The 21,088-nt window shown below is 44.7% G+C and overlaps 1 protein-coding gene across 5 annotated transcripts in view; it reads right to left on the bottom strand.

Moving 5' to 3' along the window:
• Positions 1-21,088, bottom strand: part of LOC144824723 (putative endonuclease 4) — a 477,583-nt gene that overhangs the window by 210,007 nt on the left and 246,488 nt on the right. The gene's annotated exons all lie outside the window — the stretch shown is intronic.

Genomic DNA, 21,088 nt, shown 5'->3' with positions numbered 1-21,088 from the left:
CTTTTAGGGGGGAGGTAGACAGAGGGAGGCAAACACAGCCTCACAACTCAAAATTTGCTCTGGAACAGCAATAAATGACTGTCCAGTCAAATACTTGTTTTTCTGCAGTCAAGTGTTCTCGAGTTCCTCACAGATGGTCCTGCAACGGCATGGCCAGGGGGTTCTCAATTCTCCCCTCAATACTAAAGTTTCTTGGGTTCCTTCCCACAGGTGGGGGGTTGGAATGCTCCTTATGCTGGTGCTCAGTTGTGGCTTAGGCCCCTTTGGGTTTCCTCCAACAGTCTTGACCAGACCATGCTCCTTGCTTTGCTCCGTGCCCCCCTCCTTGCATACAAGGTCTCCATACGCCTTCTGTATACAGGCTATGAACCGATCAGCACAGCAGTAATCTTCACAGCGGCTCCACTTGGCATACGGGGTCGCTGACTTAGCTCTGCACATGGGCTACCAACTTAGCAGCAATCTTCTTGGCAGCCCACCTGGCATATGCGACTTCTTAGCTCTGCACAGGTGCCATAGCCTGATTGACACAGGAGCAATCTTCCAGATGGCCCTACCTGGCAGTGGGTGTCGCAGACTTAGAATCTGGATATAGGCAATGACCCAATCTGATAAGCAGTGCTGATGGCAGTCCTCCCTTCACATGTGAGGGTCACCAATTTTTCCCTGCACACAAGCAATGACACAATCAGTGCAGCAGCCGTCTCCTCACACCTCTCTACTGGGATCCAATCGCCAGGATCACCCCACTGGATCTCACTCCCTCCAACGCTCTCCTCTCCCTCACAGGGCACAGTGGTCTTGGCAAGCTGGTAAGTGCTGGTGCTCCAGGAGCAGGTAGTCTTGGATTCCCTAAGCAATGTCCCTTCACCCAGCTGTGAGACTATCAGGCCCTGGACCCCAGACCTGGTCACAGGCAGAAGTCTTGCAGAGTTTCTCCTGCTTGCACAGCCTAACTGGCTGCTTGACAGTTTTGGGGGTCCCGACCTCCCCTTCCTATAGTCCATTTCCAGACACCAAATGAGATTTAGAGCCCGAGTTTTTGAAGTTTCCAAATATGATTTAGAGCTTGAGGTTTTGAAATTTATGTTGGTGGTCTGCTTCCTTCCATTTGATGCAGCAACAATCACAGCTCACTTCAAAGTTATCCTAGGGTCTCAGTCTTACTCTTTGTATTTCTCTTATCAGCCCCATTTTCTTCATGAGATGTGCCCAGGCCCCTTACCAGTGACCTCTCTTTTGAATCAAAGAGCAACCTCTGAAGTGTCCTAGAGAGCCTGGCTCTCTCGCCAACCAGTGTGCCCCACCCAGCATAGAGGAATGCAGCAATACACATCTGTCTGGGGGGATACCTCTACTTCCTCTCCTCATGTTTCTCCATTCAGTCCTGGGCCCCATCAAAATGGAACCCAGAGCATTCCATGTTGTTGTACCATTCACAGGCACGCTTACACCAAGCACTTGCGTAGAATATACTTACACTGCACAGTACTTCATTATCTATGCACTGTAACATTAATAGGGAACCATACAGCCAGCACATATATACCACAGATACACTGCACAGAGGTAAGTACCAAACCAACATAGGACATGGGTGAGTTAAGCTCACAGCAGAAGAACTTTAAATGAGTGAGCATGTAAGCCTCACTCCAGAGACACAGGTAAAGAGGTTCACTCCTACTGATCAATACACAGTATACTGCCACAACCGCGCTTGTGTGCTTAACTCCTGGCAAAGGCAATAGCCTTTCACCCCAAAGAGGGTAGCACTTTAGGTATCCCTCTAGGTCCAAACAGACCGTAATCTATCAGAGAGGCCAATGTCATGTTGCCCATGCATGATCCATGTTCACACAAGACAACAAAAATCAGCATGCAGGATCCAGACATCAGCACAGTTAGGGCACTTAGGGCAGGGATGCACGTCTATCACCATGTGAGGGACGTTTCGGTCTCAACAGTCACCCTGTAGAAAAAGCAATTGTTTCAGGTAATTTGCCTGTTCTATAGATAGAAAACTCATGCTAAGAACTGCCTCCCTAAGTACTGACATCATGAAAGGCCAGCCTGCCTATCTAATGCGTTCTCAATGCCTAAGGTCTCTAGGATCTAGTTTTTTTTCCTTCCTACTTTTTCAACAAGGCGAATCAGGCATCTCATTTTACCGTGTGCCATTCTTTTTCCAATGAAACTTGCTTAGTCCATATCACCAACCATAGGAGCAGTATTTCATGTCTAGCCAACAAGATCTTTGTGAATTATTTACACTGATATTTAGACGGGCTATTGGCTTTTATGAAGAGCAAAGGTGAGTCGTTTCCTGCCTTATGGACTACCAATATCACACCTTCAGCCGGCAGATGGGTTCAAAACCAATTTCTGCACAACAACTAAGCAGTTCTGTAAATGTTGGTATAGGGTGAGAAATATATGTTTTATAAGAAGACCAAGTGAAACTATCCGGGCTGGGAGCCTTGTTATTTTTCAACGATTTCATCAATATTCTCATTTTCTCTTCTACTACAAAGTCATCATTAATTGGCTTTGAAGTAGTAGTGTGGACATTGAAACTGGGTACATTAAATAATAGCCTGGTATATGAGCTATAGAAGTCGGGTAATAATGTCGGGGAATAACAATGACTTTTATGCAAATGTATGACTTTATCACTCGGACAGTCTTTATGCACTGTATACTAACATGATTTATTTCTGTATGTCTTTGTTTTGTGTATATGATAAAGTATCTTTTTAATTGATTTAGGTTGTGAGCAAAGAAATGAAAACGCCTTTCAAAGAAAATGTTAAGCCATTGTGAATGAAGTCCGCACGTCACTATTAACTAAGAAATAATTTATGGTGAGTGAGGGCAGTTTATGCCTTATTGAGTTTATAAGAAACATACAGTGACCCTTCGGAACTGCCTTAACAGCAAAACACACTCAACTCGAAGACACTTCCTTACCCCCATTTAGAACAAAATATGTATCTATGCGCTTCCCCAATTCAGCCATGAAAAATGCTTATTGGTGGAGCTTGTAGTGCTAACCATATTCACAGGTCCTCTGCTGTTGTAAGCCTAAATCTAAATCAGTTGTGACTGGGATACAATTCGATATTGATATCAACCCCATGTTGCTAGTCCCTACTACTGGCAGCCGAGAACTTCTGACCAATACATAATCAAGTTAGTGTGCCCTATTGACATGGGGAAAAGTAGTATATTACCTACCATTAGGATGTATTTCTTTCCATACGGCTCTCAGACCTACTTCTGCCAAATTAATGGCTAAGTGGCTTAGATTCGCATTACAAGTTCCCGCCTGGATGTCAGTCTTTATTGGTCAACGGTAAATGAGGGTGTGAGGAGCACTCCTGATATGATAGTTTCTCAATTTATTCTAATGGTGCTGCAACTGCTAAGGTTTGTCACGCCTGTAGAAAATGCTAAGTTATGATGGGTATCGAACTCATTCAGTTGCGCACTGTGCACTTGGTGTTAATCCCACACCTTAAGTATTTTAACTCTTTCACAATTTTAACAGTTGTTCATCAGTTATTTTCATAATCTGTTTTCTTGATTTTATCAACATAAAATTCATCATATAATCACTTTACATTTTCAGACTTCATGTAATCACAATACATCATTCAATAGCATTGATATTATAACAATTAATCATAAATCAAATATTTTCACTCCTTGCCCAATGCATTTCGGCACCCACTGGTGCCTTCATCAGGGGCTGATCTGGAAAGTAAATAGACATAAAATGTGTAAGTGTTATATGTTTAATGTGTGCCAGGGGAGTAACGTAATAACTGGTGATATCGCATCTGTTGATGTTATATCTATGGTGTGTCAGCTGTAAGAAAACCACGATACTTCATGTTATTTCAAAAACTTGTGATAAGAATATTTAGTCTGAGTTCTGTTCATTTCTCTGGGCTTACCTATTGTTTGGTATTGCCTGAAACTCATGAGCCTGTATAGAGAAATGCATGAGAAAATGCCTAGAGTCAGTTCAACTCTCAACTTAATATAATCGGATCACGCTGTATGCGAATATTAGGAAATCATTCCTGATCTTCTCAGAGTAAAGAGACCTGCGGAAGCATAATGAACGTTTTTAATATCGGATCACACCATGTCGTGATGTGTTTAATGGAAGCATACCTGCTCTTTTATGAATCCGTCAACCTGCAAATAAACGCATAACAAAATGTTATGTCGTTCCCATATAATGACGCTAGCGAAGGTAGCTCTATGGTTTAGAACATACCTGTGTTTCACTCCGTTGCCGCTCATAAAAAGCCGCCCTCGGTTAATCCACTGTGTTTGTTCAGCGTTAGACCGGCGCCATTCTCGCGTTCGTTTTTTACTGACTCTCACGTCTAGTAAACATAAACGATGTCCTTCAGGTTTGTGTGGATACCTGTAATGTTAGCTCACTGGCGCCGCCATTTCGTAATGTCTAGTAACCACCTATTTTAAAACTATAGTCCGATATTCTGTGTTTTGATTGTGCTAAATGTCACAAAATATTTTGTGGATTAGCAGGTCTCTTTACTCTGAGAAGATCAGGTAGGATTTCCTAATATTCGCATACAGCGTGATCCGATTATATTAAGTTGAGAGTTGAACTGACTCTAGGCATTTTCTCATGCATTTCTCTATACAGGCTCATGAGTTTCAGGCAATACCAAACAATAGGTAAGCCCAGAGAAATGAACAGAACTCAGACTAAATATTCTTATCACAAGTTTTTGAAATAACATGAAGTATCGTGGTTTTCTTACAGCTGACACACCATAGATATAACATCAACAGGTATGCGATATCACCAGTTATTACGTTACTCCCCTGGCACACATTAAACATATAACACTTACACATTTTATGTCTATTTACTTTCCAGATCAGCCCCTGATGAAGGCACCAGTGGGTGCCGAAATGCATTGGGCAAGGAGTGAAAATATTTGATTTATGATTAATTGTTATAATATCAATGCTATTGAATGATGTATTGTGATTACATGAAGTCTGAAAATGTAAAGTGATTATATGATGAATTTTATGTTGAAAATAAATAACTGATGAACAACTGTTAAAATTGTGAAAGAGTTAAAATACTCAAGGTGTGGGATTAACACCAAGTGCACAGTGCGCAACTGAATGAGTTCGATACCCATCATAACTTAGTCTTTATTGGTCAGCATTCTATAGTGTATTGAAATCACCCGGTAGCAAGACCTCACTCTCCATAAATTCCGCCTCAATCTACAGAAAATACCCGAAGATGCACCCTCGTTACATAGAGGTCGTACGTATACAGTCATCAGAGTTATCTGGCGGCCCTTCAGACTCACCTTCGCCCCATGTTCCATGGCTTTATCATACCGCACAAGTCAGTCCAGATCTAGCCGGCTTGCAGGCAATATATACACAAACCTAGATAATCCCCCTCCATTGGCTCCCTGACTCCAACCTACACCTCGCAGCCCATCCTAAGGAATCAAGAGACTTATCACTCCTCCCGCAAAAAAGACAACTAAAAAAAAGCTCCCAACCATTAAGCAGGAACCCTTCTCTCCTCCCCATTAATCCGGTTGGTGTTGCGCAACAAAGCCTTTCTCCAGGTCAGAGGCATGAACCCATGAGGGTCACCAATAGGGTACTCCCCGTGCTGTGAACTGCCCCATCATGGCACAAATAGGAGCCACTGCTGCATTCAATACTAAGGGGAAAAAGAAACAAAAAGCCCTAGCTCAGCAGGAAAAGATATTACAACAGGGTTATCTTTACAAATATCACTGTGTCTTGAAGTACACCTTGGGTATCCAAAACAAGAAATAGTGCATACAAGGTACAGAGCCATCATATTGCCAGAAAATGCATAAAGTCCTCTCTGCCCCTCATGATCAATCGGCTCCCAGCAGATTTTGTCAAAGGAACAAGGCTATTTTCCCTAAGTGCATTCTCCTACCTGTCTTTTCAACATCTCTGCGACCTTCATTTCTGCTATTCCATCAAAGATCCGCTGGCCCCCTGATTCATCCTGTACCGATCCTCTATAAAGTCTACTGAACTCCAGGCCTTGAGAAAGGATTATGGTCATACTCTTTCCAGCACACGAATGGGAGTTCTAGCAAACCATAATTCAGGAGGGGAACGTCCACTGTCAGTGTTTTTTCTCTGTATGTAATTTCTCACTTACCTGCTGCAAGGACTGGATTCTAGTAAATGTTGCAGGTGCATTCTTGCTGAGAAACTTTCTTCCAGAGGCTTGAAGAAAGTGTATTTCCTTAACACGTGATGGGTTGACATTAATAAATCACATTATAGCAGTGCACCAAGAAGTACTTATGAAATATTGCAGTGTTTAAACAGGAACCATTAGTGCACTAAGAGACAAGACAGTTGTCATGTAAACACTATACGTGACCCAGATTATTTTATAGCCTATTAAATCAAGCACAATAGGTTTTTGTACAACTCGTATTCTGACCTCACGTATTTGAAAGTGCTTTCTTATGCATTAATGGAAAAAAAGTTTTCCTGAAATAAAATATTTGCCTGAAATAACAATGTAAGCGGGGAAGCTGCGATTTAACTAGGATTTCTGGTTTCACTTCGTACAAATCACTCAGGGAATGTTGTCTTTTCTTTTGTCAAGGCTTTGTTTTTACTTCTTTGTGCATTTTCTTCAATTATTATATACCGTCAACTCACCCCGAAGGTATTGGAGCATTTTACATGAGCATTAATGACATTACACAAGGTTACATTCATTGTTCTTAGGCAGGGGAAATGAAGTGATTTCCGCAGAAACATAGAATGTTGAGCCAACGCCCAGAGTCGAACCTGCTCGGCCCAGCAGGATAGAGAGAGGCAGGCAGACAGAAGGCAATTGAACGCTTGGATTATTATGGGCTCGACTGAGCGGTGGAACATTTGGAGGATGCTGAATGAATTCTAGCGTGTGGCCATGTTGGAAAATGTCTAGAACCAATCTGTCTGAAGAAATGGAGTTCCATTTCTGACAGGATGCGGAGAAGACGTGATTGTGATGTGGGACTATGGAATCAGGGGCCAGATGCTCTTCGTTGTCTTCTATTGGAGTCTTGGGACTTTACAGCAGTTTGCTGCCTCTTGCGTCCTTACGGTCTAGAATAAGTCTGAGCGGTGTTGGACTGATAAGACTGGTTGTATGGCTGGTAGGTAGTCTGCAGGTATGATTGGTACCGCTGCTGAAATTGCGGATGGGATAAGAACTGCCCCGACCTCTAGCCCGAAAGGATTGAAAGAGGTCCAGTTGGAGATTGCCTAAGGCTTTGACTGTATCCGTGTCCTTCTTGATAGATTGTAACTCCTCGTCTATGTGCTTACTAACTAAGCACTCCTCATCAAAAGGCATATCTAAAACCTTGGCCTGGACCTCCAGATGAAAGGTGGTTGCCTTTAACCATCCCTGACAATGCAGGACCGCTGCTCCTGCCATTTGTCGAAATGCAGTGGATGAAAAAAGTCCATAGCTATCTCAATGAGCTCTGAAGAAGCTCTTTCTCACTCAAAAAGAATATCTTTTTCCTCCTCCTTTTTATCCTCTGGTAGATACTCCAACAGAATAGAGATGTCTGACAACATCTGCCGGTCATATCTCCCCAAAATGGCCATAACATTAGGGGCTCTAATGGAGGTAGCCACCAAAGCTGAGAACCTCTTTCAATATTGTCGAGGCATCGACCCCCCCTTGTCCGGTCGGGCAATGCAGGGAGATGCAGGATTCTTGGCTCTTCACTTGTCTGCCTGTATGATCACAGAGTCCGGCCTCAGGTGACCAATGACCAGGCGAGTCCTCAGGCACCTTATATATTTTGTCCAGTTTTGGAATAACCGCTGAAACTGAGGCAGGTGTCTTCATCAAGTTTAGCCCTTCTTGCCATAGAAAGTCAATTATAGGAATGCTCTCACTGAACGTTGAGTGCCTGGTTTAAATTCTTATAGGCAACATTCAGTCTGTTTGGTTGGCATTGGTAAGTCAAAACGTTTGGAAGCTGGCTCCAGAAGATCATGAAATCCCCCGATATCTGCCAGAGGGGAATCCGCAGCAGGAGGGTTAGGAGATTGTGGCAAAGGGGTTATGTAGTCATCCCATACATCATGGGCATCTTTGTCTGTTTGAATCTCACCTTCTTCCGTCTGAGCATCCTGAGTGTCCTCTGCGATGACTATAGGAGGAGGAAGGGTCTTCTCCCTTGTGGATTTGGGAGTACTTTGGCCCGAAAGAATAGTGGGTACCTCTTGAGGAGGTAAAGGCCTCTGAGGAGCATTTGCGTCCAGAAAACGCTTGTAATAATCACTAAGCATGTGACGGAGATCAGATACATTGGAACATTCATTGATAGTTCCCTGAACTGATCACGCTTCTCCTCTCGGTCATCATAAGGATAGCGTTCCTGGAAGGAAAATTGTCTCTGCATCACAGATGTGCCTCTTTCCTCAAATGAAAATTCCCCTACAAAATAAGAAGATGGATCATAGGCTTCAATGTCCTTATCATCAGACTCTTGGCACTTGACCCTTAACTGCGATGGACTGTATGCAGGGCCAAACATACCTTCATCCTCTGACTCTTGGAAGTCCAGAAGGCAAGCATAAGGTAAAGGAGATATCTTTGAGTGATCATGAATTTGCTTGTGCTGAAGGAGATGGATTTTTCCCTCCATCAACGGTGCAACCGTTGATGCAATCGTCTGTGTACCGTCAACTGTGCGTGGATGGCTTGCGTCTGCGGGGACGGCGTAGCTGGAACTGTCAACAAACCGCTAGTCGACAGTGAAATTCTCGTCACCGGTGAAGGCCTTGTCGACGACAACGCTGTTGTAACCATCGTCGACGCTCCCATTGCTGCAGTTGACGTCTTAGCCATTGACGGTGCAGGAACCTCTGTTTTTCTTGAGGAGAGTGAAATCTTGTACACTGTCGACGGTCGAGAAGATTGGTCTCCGAGAGGAGTTAGAGAGGCAAACGTCGGAGCTGAAGAGGGTTTTGAAGCCTCTGAGTGAGATTTCCTGTGGTGTTTAGGCCTGGATTTGTCCTGGGATTTAGATCACAAGGTGAAGAGGGACTGGCATCCTTTCTTTTCTTTGAGGAAGAATGGGCCTTTTTCTCAGGTTCAGACTCTGAATCTGAAGCAGCCTTTTTCTTCTGTAGCCAGAGTAACAGCCTACCCTCCCTGTCTTTGAGGGTTTTAGCTGAAAAAGTGCACCAATATTTGCATTCCCTAGGTTTGTGGTCAGGGTAGAGGCAATACAGACACTGTTTGTGGGGGTCTTCAGAGAATAGCCTACACTTCCCACAGGTCGTACAGGGCCTAAACAGCCCTTTTTTAGACTCTGGCATCTCAAAAGCAGGAAGGTCAAAAGTATAAAGTCCAAGAAATAGCTTGAGAGCAGCTAAAGCTGGGACTGGAGGTCAAAAGTTGAGAAGAAAATACTTTAACTGAGCAGAGCTCAGGAAGGCTCCCTATCACACAACGTGCTGTAAGAAATCTGAGGTATGGTGGCTCTGTGGGGAAAAGGAACTCTGAAGTTTGGATGTTCTAAAATGAGGCTGAAAAGTTACTTAAGTGAGTTTTCTGTTCTATGGAGGTCTATGATAATGTTGTATTGCTGCTATTTCTTATGTTACCGTGGGACTCCCATCATGACGGGGAAGATTCAAGCATTGATTCTATAAAAGATTCAAAACTGAAGAATGTTATATATCTGCTTGCCCTAAAACACTATTTCATGTCCCCTCTTCCTGTGGGAGGTACTGGAGAAGTTCCTCCATTTCGTCCCAGTGGGCACAGTCATAACATGAGTAGGCAGATGGAATTGGCAATGTGCCAATGGTTGACAGATTGCGCTGCTACTCTTTTGCCTGCAGCATCTATGCACTTGCTCTCCTTCTCTGGGGGCGAGGCATCCCAACAGGTCTGGGAGTTGGCCCGTTTCCAAGCCAAAGTGACTACTAGGGACTCATGCGGGAGTTTGCCACAAATACAAATAGAGTTTGTAGGGGATGCTTCATGGTGCACATGCATCAATATAGGCAATTGCGATTCCTTAATTGCGATTACAGAATCGCAAATATGGAATCGCAATTGCCTATGCATGTAGGAATCGCGAAACAATTTGTGATTACAACACATTCCTTAATTGCGACTCGCAAATTGGGAGTCGCAATTAAGAAATGGCTTACCATTCATTCCTATGGGTCCTAGGCCCATAGGAATCAATGGGAACTGCATGCGCAATTTGTGAGTCCCAAATAGGTACTCGTCAATTGCGCATGCAATTTCAAGGGTGCCAAAAGGACACCCTGATGCACCCCTGAAAGTGCAATTAAAAAACACCCCAAGGGCATGTTTGTGTGCAACATATAACTTTAAAAAATTCACTTTTGTGCATTTTTCAAAGTTTTCGCAAATTACCATCAACTTTAAGTTGATGGTAATTTGTGTTTCTTAAAAGCGAAATCACAATTTATTTTTGTTGCATTGCATTTAGGGAATCGCAATTTGCGATTCACTAAATGCAATCGCAATTTAAGTAATCACAAATTTTGCGATTACTTCAATAGCAAATTTTGCGATTACTTAAATAGCGATTTTTGCATTTGGGATGAAACATCCCAAATGCAAAAATTGAAGTCACAAAGCTTTGCAACTGCAAAAAGCTTTGATGCATGTGCCCCTATATTTCTTATCTACCCTGGGTGCCATGAATCCGGCTAGGACGGGTCTGTAAAGATTTCAGATGTGTGCGAAATATGCCCTTAAGCATGGGAAGATATTGAGTAAAGTGGTGAGTGGAGGAGAGTGTTTCAAAGAGGAAGTCCTCCTCTAAGGGCTGTGTTTGAAGGTCCACCTTGTTGAATTGGGCTGCTCTACCTATCAGATCCTGACAAGATGTAGAATCGTCCAGAGGAGAGGGACATGCACAGTACAGGTCAGGGCCTTTGTCCCCAGATGGATCTGTATCGTAAGATTCCCAAGGGTCACCCTGTTGAGGAATGTCATAGGTATCACCCCCTGCCTCATGCCCACCCATGTCAGAGTGAGGATACCTTTGGGGTGTAATATTAAGGGGGTCGCCTGGAGAAGCAGGTGGGGAAGGTGAAAGCTGAGGAGCAAGGTAAGGGAATGGTTGAGAGAGGGGTAAAGGGCTGGTCGCATTATCCAACTGTTTGCCCCACTTTGCTGGCATTGAAATTACCAAAGCTTAATCAAACGACAGCTGGCGCTTGGGAGCGGAAGCAGCAGTAGACCCTGAAGGACAGTCAATGATCTAACACCTATGGGGGCGAATGACCCGGTGTTTCTAGCTCATATGAATCTTCTCTTGCAGCTTGTGGAGGATTGGTTCGAAAGTCCTGCTACAGACTTCGGATTTGTTGGCCAATGTTGAAGGTCTCAGCTCCAAGAGCTACTTTGGTTTCGGCGATAAAGTCAGCTTTGAGGATTTCTTCAGCACTGAGACAGAGCGAAGTGGAGTGTCCAAAGTAATTGGTCCGTGCCAACCATGGCCCGAAGGCACAAGTGGTCCAAAAGCTTCAGTGGTTGTGTGCCTTATGGAGGTGTGCTGCTCAACTTGAGAGTGGTTGTTGAAGGGGAAGGGGTGCCATACTCACAGACTGCTGGGCTGGTGGAAGTACGTCAATTTCCAACACAAAGCTGGAACTTTTCCTGGGGGAGAACGCTTCTTCATTTGCAGCTGAAGGTTGTGGATGTTGTTCTCTTCGATGTCGTATGTACCAAGGAGGTCTGGAGTGTCATTGTCACGAGATGTCGTGGCCATGAGCTTGATGGTCACAGAGTCTCCTTGGACCAAAACGAACGACAGGAGACACAGGCGGCCTCGTTAAGCTCAGGTGAGAGGCACAAATTACAGACCTGATGGAGGTCGCACCGAGGGTATTTCGCCTGGCAGCAAGGACAGTATCTGAATGGTGTCCATTCCATCACGGTCAAGGCATGGTGGAGGGACGAGGCCGAGAAGGAGGTAGGCCCCGAAAGCCAAAGCACACATGGGACATGGTCGGTCTGAATCCCCGCTCAAGCGTAGAAACAACTGTCGACCCGAGACAAAAAGAAAGAGAGACGCAATCGAAGAATAATAGACAGAGGAGGGGGAGGAATCCATGTAAACCAAATAGGGCACCGCAACGGTGTCGACTGGGAGAATAGCACACGTTTGAACATGACGGTGGTAAGAAAACAATCGAGGGGATGACCATGAGCATTAACAGCAAGCGGAGGAGTCACACTGCCTCGTGACTCAAAAGACTTATTCGAGGAAAAACAACATGCACAAATCCGGGCCTCACAATACATGACAGGAGTATGCAGAGCATATGTATCTACAGCCATACATGCTTCATACATTTATCTTCTTTTTGTGATTTAAGTTGTTTTTTTTGTTTGTTTTTTTACAAGGTTAAAATGACTAACCAAAACAATAATCTCAACAGGTAACAGGACAAAAAAGGAAAAAAATAACTGTGACTGTTGTGAAGGACACTGGTGAGCCATGAAAAGCTACCGACTAATGGTCATATCTCTCTCTCCCGCACAATTACAGTATGGCAGAAGTGACATTATTTATTTATTTATTTAAAACATTTGTATAGCGCGGCTGTCCCCTTGCAGGTATCCTGGCGCTGGAGAAATTCTCCTCAGTGAGGAGACTGAGGGCGGGTAGCCAAGTGAGTGGATTTAGGATTTAGATTTAGGATTTAGGGGAAAAGCCAAGTTTTGATACGTTGTCCCCGTACTGCCATATTGCTCTATTATCTTGTGATTCCGTCACAAGATATGTATTGGCACAGCGGTACCAGGAGCAGGTAAAGCTGGAGGGACAGATGAACTGGGTGTTGGTGCTACTGGAAGGACACATGGTGGTGATGGAGGTGATGATGATGTAGAAGAAGTCAAAGGTATTAAAGTAATCGAAACTGTGGCCACTACCAAGCTTTTTCCTTTGGCCTTTTCTATCTCCTTCAGACGCCTCATTTCTGCATGCGCAAATCTGGTGGAATAAATTGTCTACAAGTGTTTTCTCATTACTGTGGGACAGAAGGAGTATTGCTTGGTGTTCCTGTAGGAATGTAAGATCTTTCTGGCATAGATAACCTCACTTTTTGCCTGGTGTCAGTGTGTTTTGACTGTAGTTCACTAGGATCCTGCTAACCAGGACCCCAATGGCAGTGCTCTCTCCTCTAAATTCTGTTGTAAGTACTTTGTACAGCCTACAATTGGCATAATGGGGTGCCATTATAAGTCCCTAGTCTATGGTACTTAGGGCATTGGTACACCAGGGGTCTCCTATGGTCTGCAGCATGTATTATGCCACCCATAGCAGCCCATAGCAGCCCATGCAAACTATGTCTGCACAGCTGCCATTGCAGTCCAAATGAAATGGTGCCTGCCCCTTTCACTTTGGATATAAGGTTTTCCTTATATCCTGGTCATTACACTTTTAACCTACAAATCAACCCTAAGGTAGGCCTTTAAGTCGATGGGTAGGGTGCATGGTTCTAGGTGTGTGGGTACCCCTGCAAGAGCAGAGGTACCCCTACAAACCCCAGACTCCATTCTGTGGGGAATGTAATTGCAGGACAGCCGTTATAAGGTATGTAGTGGACACTGGTAAGTCGAGATGTCCAACTACATAATGGCTGACCCATACCTGGTCATGTTTGGTATCAAACTTGTTGGAAACATGCAACTACACTAATTCCAGTGTTAGTTGCTTGATACCATGTACTGGGTGACTCCTTAGAGGTCCTCCCAATATCTACCTGTGTAGCCTTACAGGGTCTGCCTGCAAGCCTGCACTGCTGCAGACCCTGGACAGTGTTCTGCCTCCCTGCTGATTAGCTTAACTCAGGCAAGGGAAGCTGAACAAAGGATATCCTGTGACCACCTCTCCTTTATAATAAGAGGGGGTGGGGGGGGGGGGGGGGGGGTTCCCGAGCGGCACCAGAATGCACTGAATGGCACATTTGGTAGCCCTCCACGCATAAACCAGTTTTGCCCAGTTTAGGAGCCCTGGGGTCTCGCTCTGGCGTAAAACCACACAAAGGACAGAGGAGTGTCTACCCCCCCCCCACCCCCCCCCCTGTCCAGCTCCTCCCTAGGGAGGTACCCGGTGCGCCTCCAGGTGGCCACTTGAGTCTGCCAAGTTGAATCTTGGCCCCTGGGAGCATCTGAATGGCTAGGGCAGCTGAGCATTATCCCTGAACCCATCTGATAGGTGGGGAACCATCGAAGAGGTCCTTCCTCTTTTTAGGGTTACTTAAGGGCTCCCCTGAGGGTGGGTTTTTAGATTCACCTCAACAACAACTTCTAGGCCCGACTGCCTGTTGTCTGAAGATTGTCCAAAGACTCTCTGTTGGTGGACACAGGAACTCTGCTGTTTTTCAAGCCAGGACCTTTGACAAGACAGTTTGGGTGGGAAGATTCCAGCTGCATCTTCGTCCCTGTGCTTTTCCATGTTCTGAAACTCTGTGGCCATGTATCTTCCGAATCACCAAAGACTCAGTCTGCCTCCCAGCCAGAAGGAATCTCCCTTGGAGTGTAGGAGTCACTTCCCTGCATCCGCAGATACCTCTATGACGACGACGACCGGTTTACGGATACTGATTGCTGCTGGCTCTCCTGCGTGTTGAGGGCCAGTCCTGACTTACCCTTGCTGGGTTAGTCCCATAGACTTTGCTGGTTTGCAACACAACATCTTCTCCTGCAAACCACGGTTTGCCTTTGCCAAGGCCTGTTGATGGTACTGCCGGCCACTGTCCTCGCTACACTTGTCAACCAGCGTGGGACAGCTCGCCGACTGCTCCTGTACTCCTGCATCATCATCTGGGCTCCACAGCTGCTACTTCATCATCACTATGATACAGCAGGAACCTCCAACCAGGGCTGGTATTGTGTTACTGTGCCTCCTGGTCACCTCCGGGGGGGTTTGGTCTCTGTCCCCTCTGCTTTCAAGTTCTTCTCATCTGGATTCTTCATCCTGGTTCCCCTGGCCTGGTCCAAGGGTCGCTGTAGCTGCTGATCTTCCACGAACCTCCATTGGCATCTACAGCTGTTTTAGACTCCACTTCACCCCTACGCACCTGGGCTTCCTGGTGCAGGTACTCTGGTTCGTGGGAAATACACAGGTGGGGTGGCTCTCCAACCTTCCTTGATCCAAGTGATCTTTGGTAAGAGTCCTAGAACTGTAAATTTCCAACCGCTACTTACCTGTGTTACCCTATGGATGTTTGACCCGGTGCAAACACTCTGTACCCAGGCGCATTGGGGTCACTGGGTACTCACCTTGGGTGGGTCTGTGCTTCCCCTGGGGTACTCCATCTTTGGGTACTAGTCATGTTTTGCTACTTACCTCACATTCCACTATTTTAGCATACGGTTTGCGCACCCCCCCCCCCCCCCCCCAGTTGGGGTATACAAACAAAGGGCCCGATTCACAGAACTAACTTCAGACAAAATACAAAACTTACTACAATTTTGGTATTCACAGAAGGCACTTACTCATGGATGAGTAAGTGCCTCCTGTAAATACTAAAATGATTAAGTGCACTTACTCATTTTGGTATTCACAGAAGGCACTTACTCATCAATGAGTAAGTGCCTTCTGTGAATACCAAAATGACTAAATGCCTTCTGTGAATACCAAAATGAGTAAATGGTAGTAAGTTTAGGATTTTGTCTTAAGTTAGTTCTGTGAATCGGGCCCAAGTGCAGACAATTGGTATTAGCAGATATGCCAGTGGGATAACATTTAAATTAAATAAAAGAGGACAGAATATAACCCTGAGGTACTTCATATTTACTGGGCGACTTGTACGTAAACTGAAGCTTAATGAGTAGGGACTGTTGTGGGGACTTACTGCATCTCTCGCATGCAGACAACTACCTCCTAGCCCAGCTGCTACATTGGGAAAATATGAGATAAGTGAGGGACACGTGAAGCAGAGAAAAAGCCCCCCATATAAATCCCTTTTCAACAATAAGTAGAAAAAGAAAGGGATTTGTATTATATATTATCTTACATATTTCTAAGAAGAACATCTACAAACTTAATCGGGAAAATACCTGAACACAGAAATATCCTCAGAAATATGGTCCAATATATGGGTAGCTGCTAGCGTGTACAAAATATAAAGAAAATACCTATAAAATAATGACTTGGTGGCATTACACTCCTTCATGATTAAAGGCAAGGTTTTGTGGCTCTAACCAGTGCTGGAAGAGATGTGTTGGTCCAGAATCCTTGGTGATATGTGGTGGTCTTAGGTTCACAGCCAGTCTTGCTGACTAGAAGTCCTAGCTAACATCAAGTTTATCACTGGTTTGGAACTTCCAGTCAGACCAACTATCCTGTTACTTGGAGAACCTTGAGAGGGTAGCATTATGACCTCAAGACTCTAATTGGTAAACTAGTCACACATCTGCTCCTAGCTGTGAGGCTTTGCATAGCACACACTTAGAAACTGCCATTCATTCCACAATTCTCCAAGCAGTGGGCAAAACATCTGCAATAATAATGAGATGAACAAACTGTCAGCCATGGAAAATGACAGAAGGCAACAAATTGAGAAAAATGGCTTCCCTTTGAGAAATATGTTAAAAGAAATCACCTGGATGTTACTGGTCCATCCGAATAACACATGACATCATCCAAAAATGGTACTAATGAAACTTATGAAAAGTAATTTTATGAACTCAAACTTTATACCACATTTAATGAGATCAGGAGCTGTGATGGGAGCCATGAAATATGTACCAACCTTTAACGCAGCACCCCTTCTAATAATGTTTTATGCAGATGATGCTGTGTTAGTTGCAAGAACTGGGGTGGGGATACACAAACTTATAGAGGCGTATTCCAAATTCATGACTTGTCTGGATCTTCATGTTAACAAAGCCGAATCCTTTGTATTGGTGGCAGGCACACAACTTAAAAGACTCCCACTGTTTCACATAGAGTATCGTAAATTGGCAGTGGTGGACATCTTTACTTACCTGGGGGTTATGTTTGACAGAAAATATACTCAGTCAAACATGGTGAATAATAGCGCCCTAGCCATGGAGAAAAGTGTTAGGGCTATCCCTGGCTTCAGTAAGAAGCTAGGTTCCAAGAAGACTGAGGAATAAAAAAGGTGTATGACACAAAATCTGTCCCTGTAGCATCATATGGAGCAGGGATCTGGAGGATGGTGGCAATTATCCATTACACTTTTATAAAAGATTACAAGCAATCCCAAGTAATAGTGCACATTATGTCACACTGAGCGAGAGGCCCCATATACTTTAGATGTAGTGAGACTCGCTCCGATTATGTTATGGCACTCGATCTGGAAGAGAGACACGGTTAGTGTGACCCAAAATATCAGCCTGGACTGCCTGGCCCTAGACAATGTATACAAGATCCTGCAATATGTGAAAACAACGTTTGGAAGTCTGGGTTTAGGGGGTCTATTTGTTAATCCTTCCAGCTGTAGATCTATGTTGAAAGAAAGAATGAAACAAATATTCCTAAAGAAATCTTTAATCGATCGAACAAAAGCAAGTTGTAGCAAAACCTCAGTAAAGTTATACCTCACATGTCTCCTCCTTATTCAGGCGGCTGAATCATATTTGATATTTGTGTCAAATCCTCAACACTGTTTCATTCTAGTTAGATTTCGTCTGAATTATATACCATAAATGATGGGTTTTCCTAAGATTTATTCGCTAAACGATCTGCCAGTATGTCCTTGTGATAAAAAGTCAGTTCAGTCGACTTGCATATATAATTTTTTTGTAGTTTTTATAACTCACATATGAAAAGGTATATTCTCCCACTTCTGTAAAAATTAAATTTCACACAATGTCGTCCTGCGCTTCACTTTATAAAACAAATTAATTTTTTATTTAAAAAAGTTTCCGCCGTCTATACTATAGCCATATTGACAAAGCTATGATGGCCAGCGTTCGCTAATTAACAAATGTAATACAAGTTGTAAACATTGAGGATGCCTAAATATGATGTCTATATATACGAAAGCGAATTTTACGTGTACTGTTACACTGAAAAGCCAATAAAAATGTTTTAAAAAAAAAAAAAGTTTTGTTTAGCGCGGACATGACCCCGGAGGCTATCAGAGCGCTTTACATAGGTATAGGTAGACAAAGGAAAATAGGTAGGTGAGAGAAATCATGGAAACAGTAAGGCGATATACAACAAGGGCAGGCAGAGATTGGGGCGGGCAAAGGAAGCTGGAAGGCTGCTAGCGATAAAAAGGGCAATATACATCAAGAGCAAACCAGACAAAAAAACAATCACTTAGAGGCAATAGGAGCACAGCATCAAGTTCAGCGCATTGTTCATTAGAACAGATTGTTCAATAGTAAAGATTTGACTTCCCTTTCGAACGCAAGAGTAGAAGGAATAAGTCTTGTATCCACTGGAAGGGAGTTCCAGATTCTCGGGGCGATGCCAGAGAATGTACGATTGTAAGTTTTAAGCTTCTTAAATTTCTTGGGTTTGAGCAGCAGTGTGCCGGTGCTCCTTGAGGACCTGGAGCCACCCGAAAGTTCCAGTTTGTTTGTCAGGTAGAGTGGGGTGTTGAAGTGTAGTGCTCTATGGGTCAGACAATCGATCTTAAGTTGTATCCTAGCTTCAAAGGGAAGCCAATTGAGCGATTTAAGATCCGGTGAAATGTGATTAGTCTTCTTAGAGCCTGTGATGAGTCTAGTGGCAGCATTTAGAGATGCTCTGATAGGTGCTAAACTGAGTTTAGGCAGACCGCAAAGAGTTGCACTGCCGTATTCTAGTCTGGAAATGACAAGTGCTTGCACCGCCGATTTAAAGTCATCTTGGAGAAGGTAGGGTTTGAGGATTTTTAGGATGAAGAGTTGAAAGTTTGCTCCTTTGGTTGCTGATCTGATGTGGTCTTGCATGTTTAATTTTTTGTCTAGCACAACTCCCAGTGATTTAGTGGAGTAAACGATGTGCAGTTGAGGGCGGTGATGTGACAAGAGAAATTTCAAAACAGTGGTGGTTTTCTTAGTGGGAGCAATGAGGAGGAATTCTTCCTTGAGGGCGTTTAATTTGAGATGGTTGGAGGTAAGCCAGTTAAGGGTTTTGAGAAGGGTACCGTTGAGAGATTTGATGTCTTCGGGGGAGGAGATTTTCATGTAAAGTTGGATGTTGTCCGCATACATGTGATATTAGAGTCTTTAAGAATTACAGTCAATGGTTCAAGGAAGAGGTTGAAGAGAGTGGGGGAGAGTGAGGAGCCTTGAGGAACACCCAGTGTGCAGGGACTCGGGTTGGAGAGAGACTGGTTGGATTTGACCCTTTGTGTTCAGTTGTTGAGGAAAGAGGCAAACCCTTTAAGGACCGTGCCTGAGAGCCCCATTCTGCGTTCCAAGAGGAAGAGTAGATTGTCATGTTTGACAGTGTCAAAAGCCGAATAGAGATCGAGTAGGATTAAAAGGCAGGTTTCACTTTGGTCAAGTAAAGTGAGAGCGTCATCCACAATGTGAGTGATTTCCGTTTCAGTGCTGTGCCCAGTGCGAAAACCCGATTGGTCGAGAAGCTGGAAATGCTAAATGTGTTTGCGAAGTTGTTTGTGAACGCATTTCTCCAGATGTTTCGCCAGGGTTGGTATGTTTGTGATTGGGAGGTATTTGTTCAGGTCAACAGGGTCAGCGTCGTTTTTTTTTTAGAATAGGGGTCACTAGGCCTGTCTTCAGGCAGACCGAGATCTCACATTGAAGAAGTGAGGCGTTGATGATTTTTGACCAGAGTGGTGCTAGTGAACCTATCATGTTTTTAAAGAAGTTAGGGGGGGAGAGGGGGAGAGGGTCATTGAAGTGATTTGAGGGTTTAAGAGTAGAGAGAATGTTGAGGACGGTAATGTCATTGACGGCAGTGAAATGACTCCAAGAGGCATTGTTTTTGATTGAGAGAACCAGAGGCGAGGGCAGGGGTGTGGAGACAGAGGCGTCAGGAGAGGGCGAGTGGGTGAGTGCAGCAGACATTGGGTCTGATTCAATTTTATTCATCTTTTCGAAGAAGAATTCAGCCACCGCATCGCAATTTGGTTGCGGACGATTGGGGTACTTCATTAGATTGGTTCGCCAGCAGAGGTCAGCAGAGAGCAATTGAGTGCTACGGAGTTTTCGTGAGAGGCAGAGAGGAACACCGAGAGGAACGCCAGCCGCTTGCAGCCATCAGCCATCTGCCTTTCACCTTCACCCCTTCACGATCGTTGTGATCCCGCGATCTAGCAGCGGCTGTGGGTGAGCGAGGTGAGCGAATCTTTACGACCTCGACTTGCCTGACACCCCACCCTCCCCACGCGACCCGCTTGGCGCCCGGTGCTGCGGGAAAAGCTGCGGGCACGGGGAGGGAGGTGGACGGCTTCTGGAGCAGGCGTTTTCCCGCCAGTCCCCCGACATTCAAGCCTACACGGGTATCTGTCTGACCCGCCTCTAAGCCTTGTGTGTGTCCCCTCGGCGTCCCAGCTACGGATGGGGATTCAGCAGTTGAGGCAAGAGGCAGAGTCAGTGGTGGAGGGCAGGCTGCAGCAGCGGCAGGGCGAATTGTAATACGCCATGGATCCCTGCAGGCTGCGGCGGTGGAAGAGGTAGAGGGCTGGCACCAAGTACTGGTGTGCTGAACCGGTCTGCGGCCCCCCCACCCCTCCCGAGAAGACTTCGGAAGCCCCCAGAAGGCTCCTAAAAGCGTAAAACGCCTAAAAAATATTGCCACCATATCAGACCAGACCAGACCAAGGAGCAGACTATTGGTGCTATAATAGAGATAATAGTGGTCTGAGTGTTTAACAGCGAAGCTCCGGCTGATTGCAAGCAGGATCCGCGCTGCCGCCACCACACATCGGGGTGATACGGGCAATATTGGATAAATATTGGAGAGTCCTCATTAAGATTGGTAATTAAGACTACAGCAGAGCATTAAAAGAAGCTGAAGCGTCAGATCAGTTGATCAGTTGACTACAAACAGCTATAAATTCCATC

Source organism: Lissotriton helveticus, chromosome 1_1, assembly GCF_964261635.1.
Source record: "Lissotriton helveticus chromosome 1_1, aLisHel1.1, whole genome shotgun sequence".
NCBI lineage: Eukaryota > Metazoa > Chordata > Amphibia > Caudata > Salamandridae > Lissotriton > Lissotriton helveticus.
Note: the sequence above shows the minus strand (reverse complement) of the source record. Positions and strands in the feature narration are given on the sequence as shown.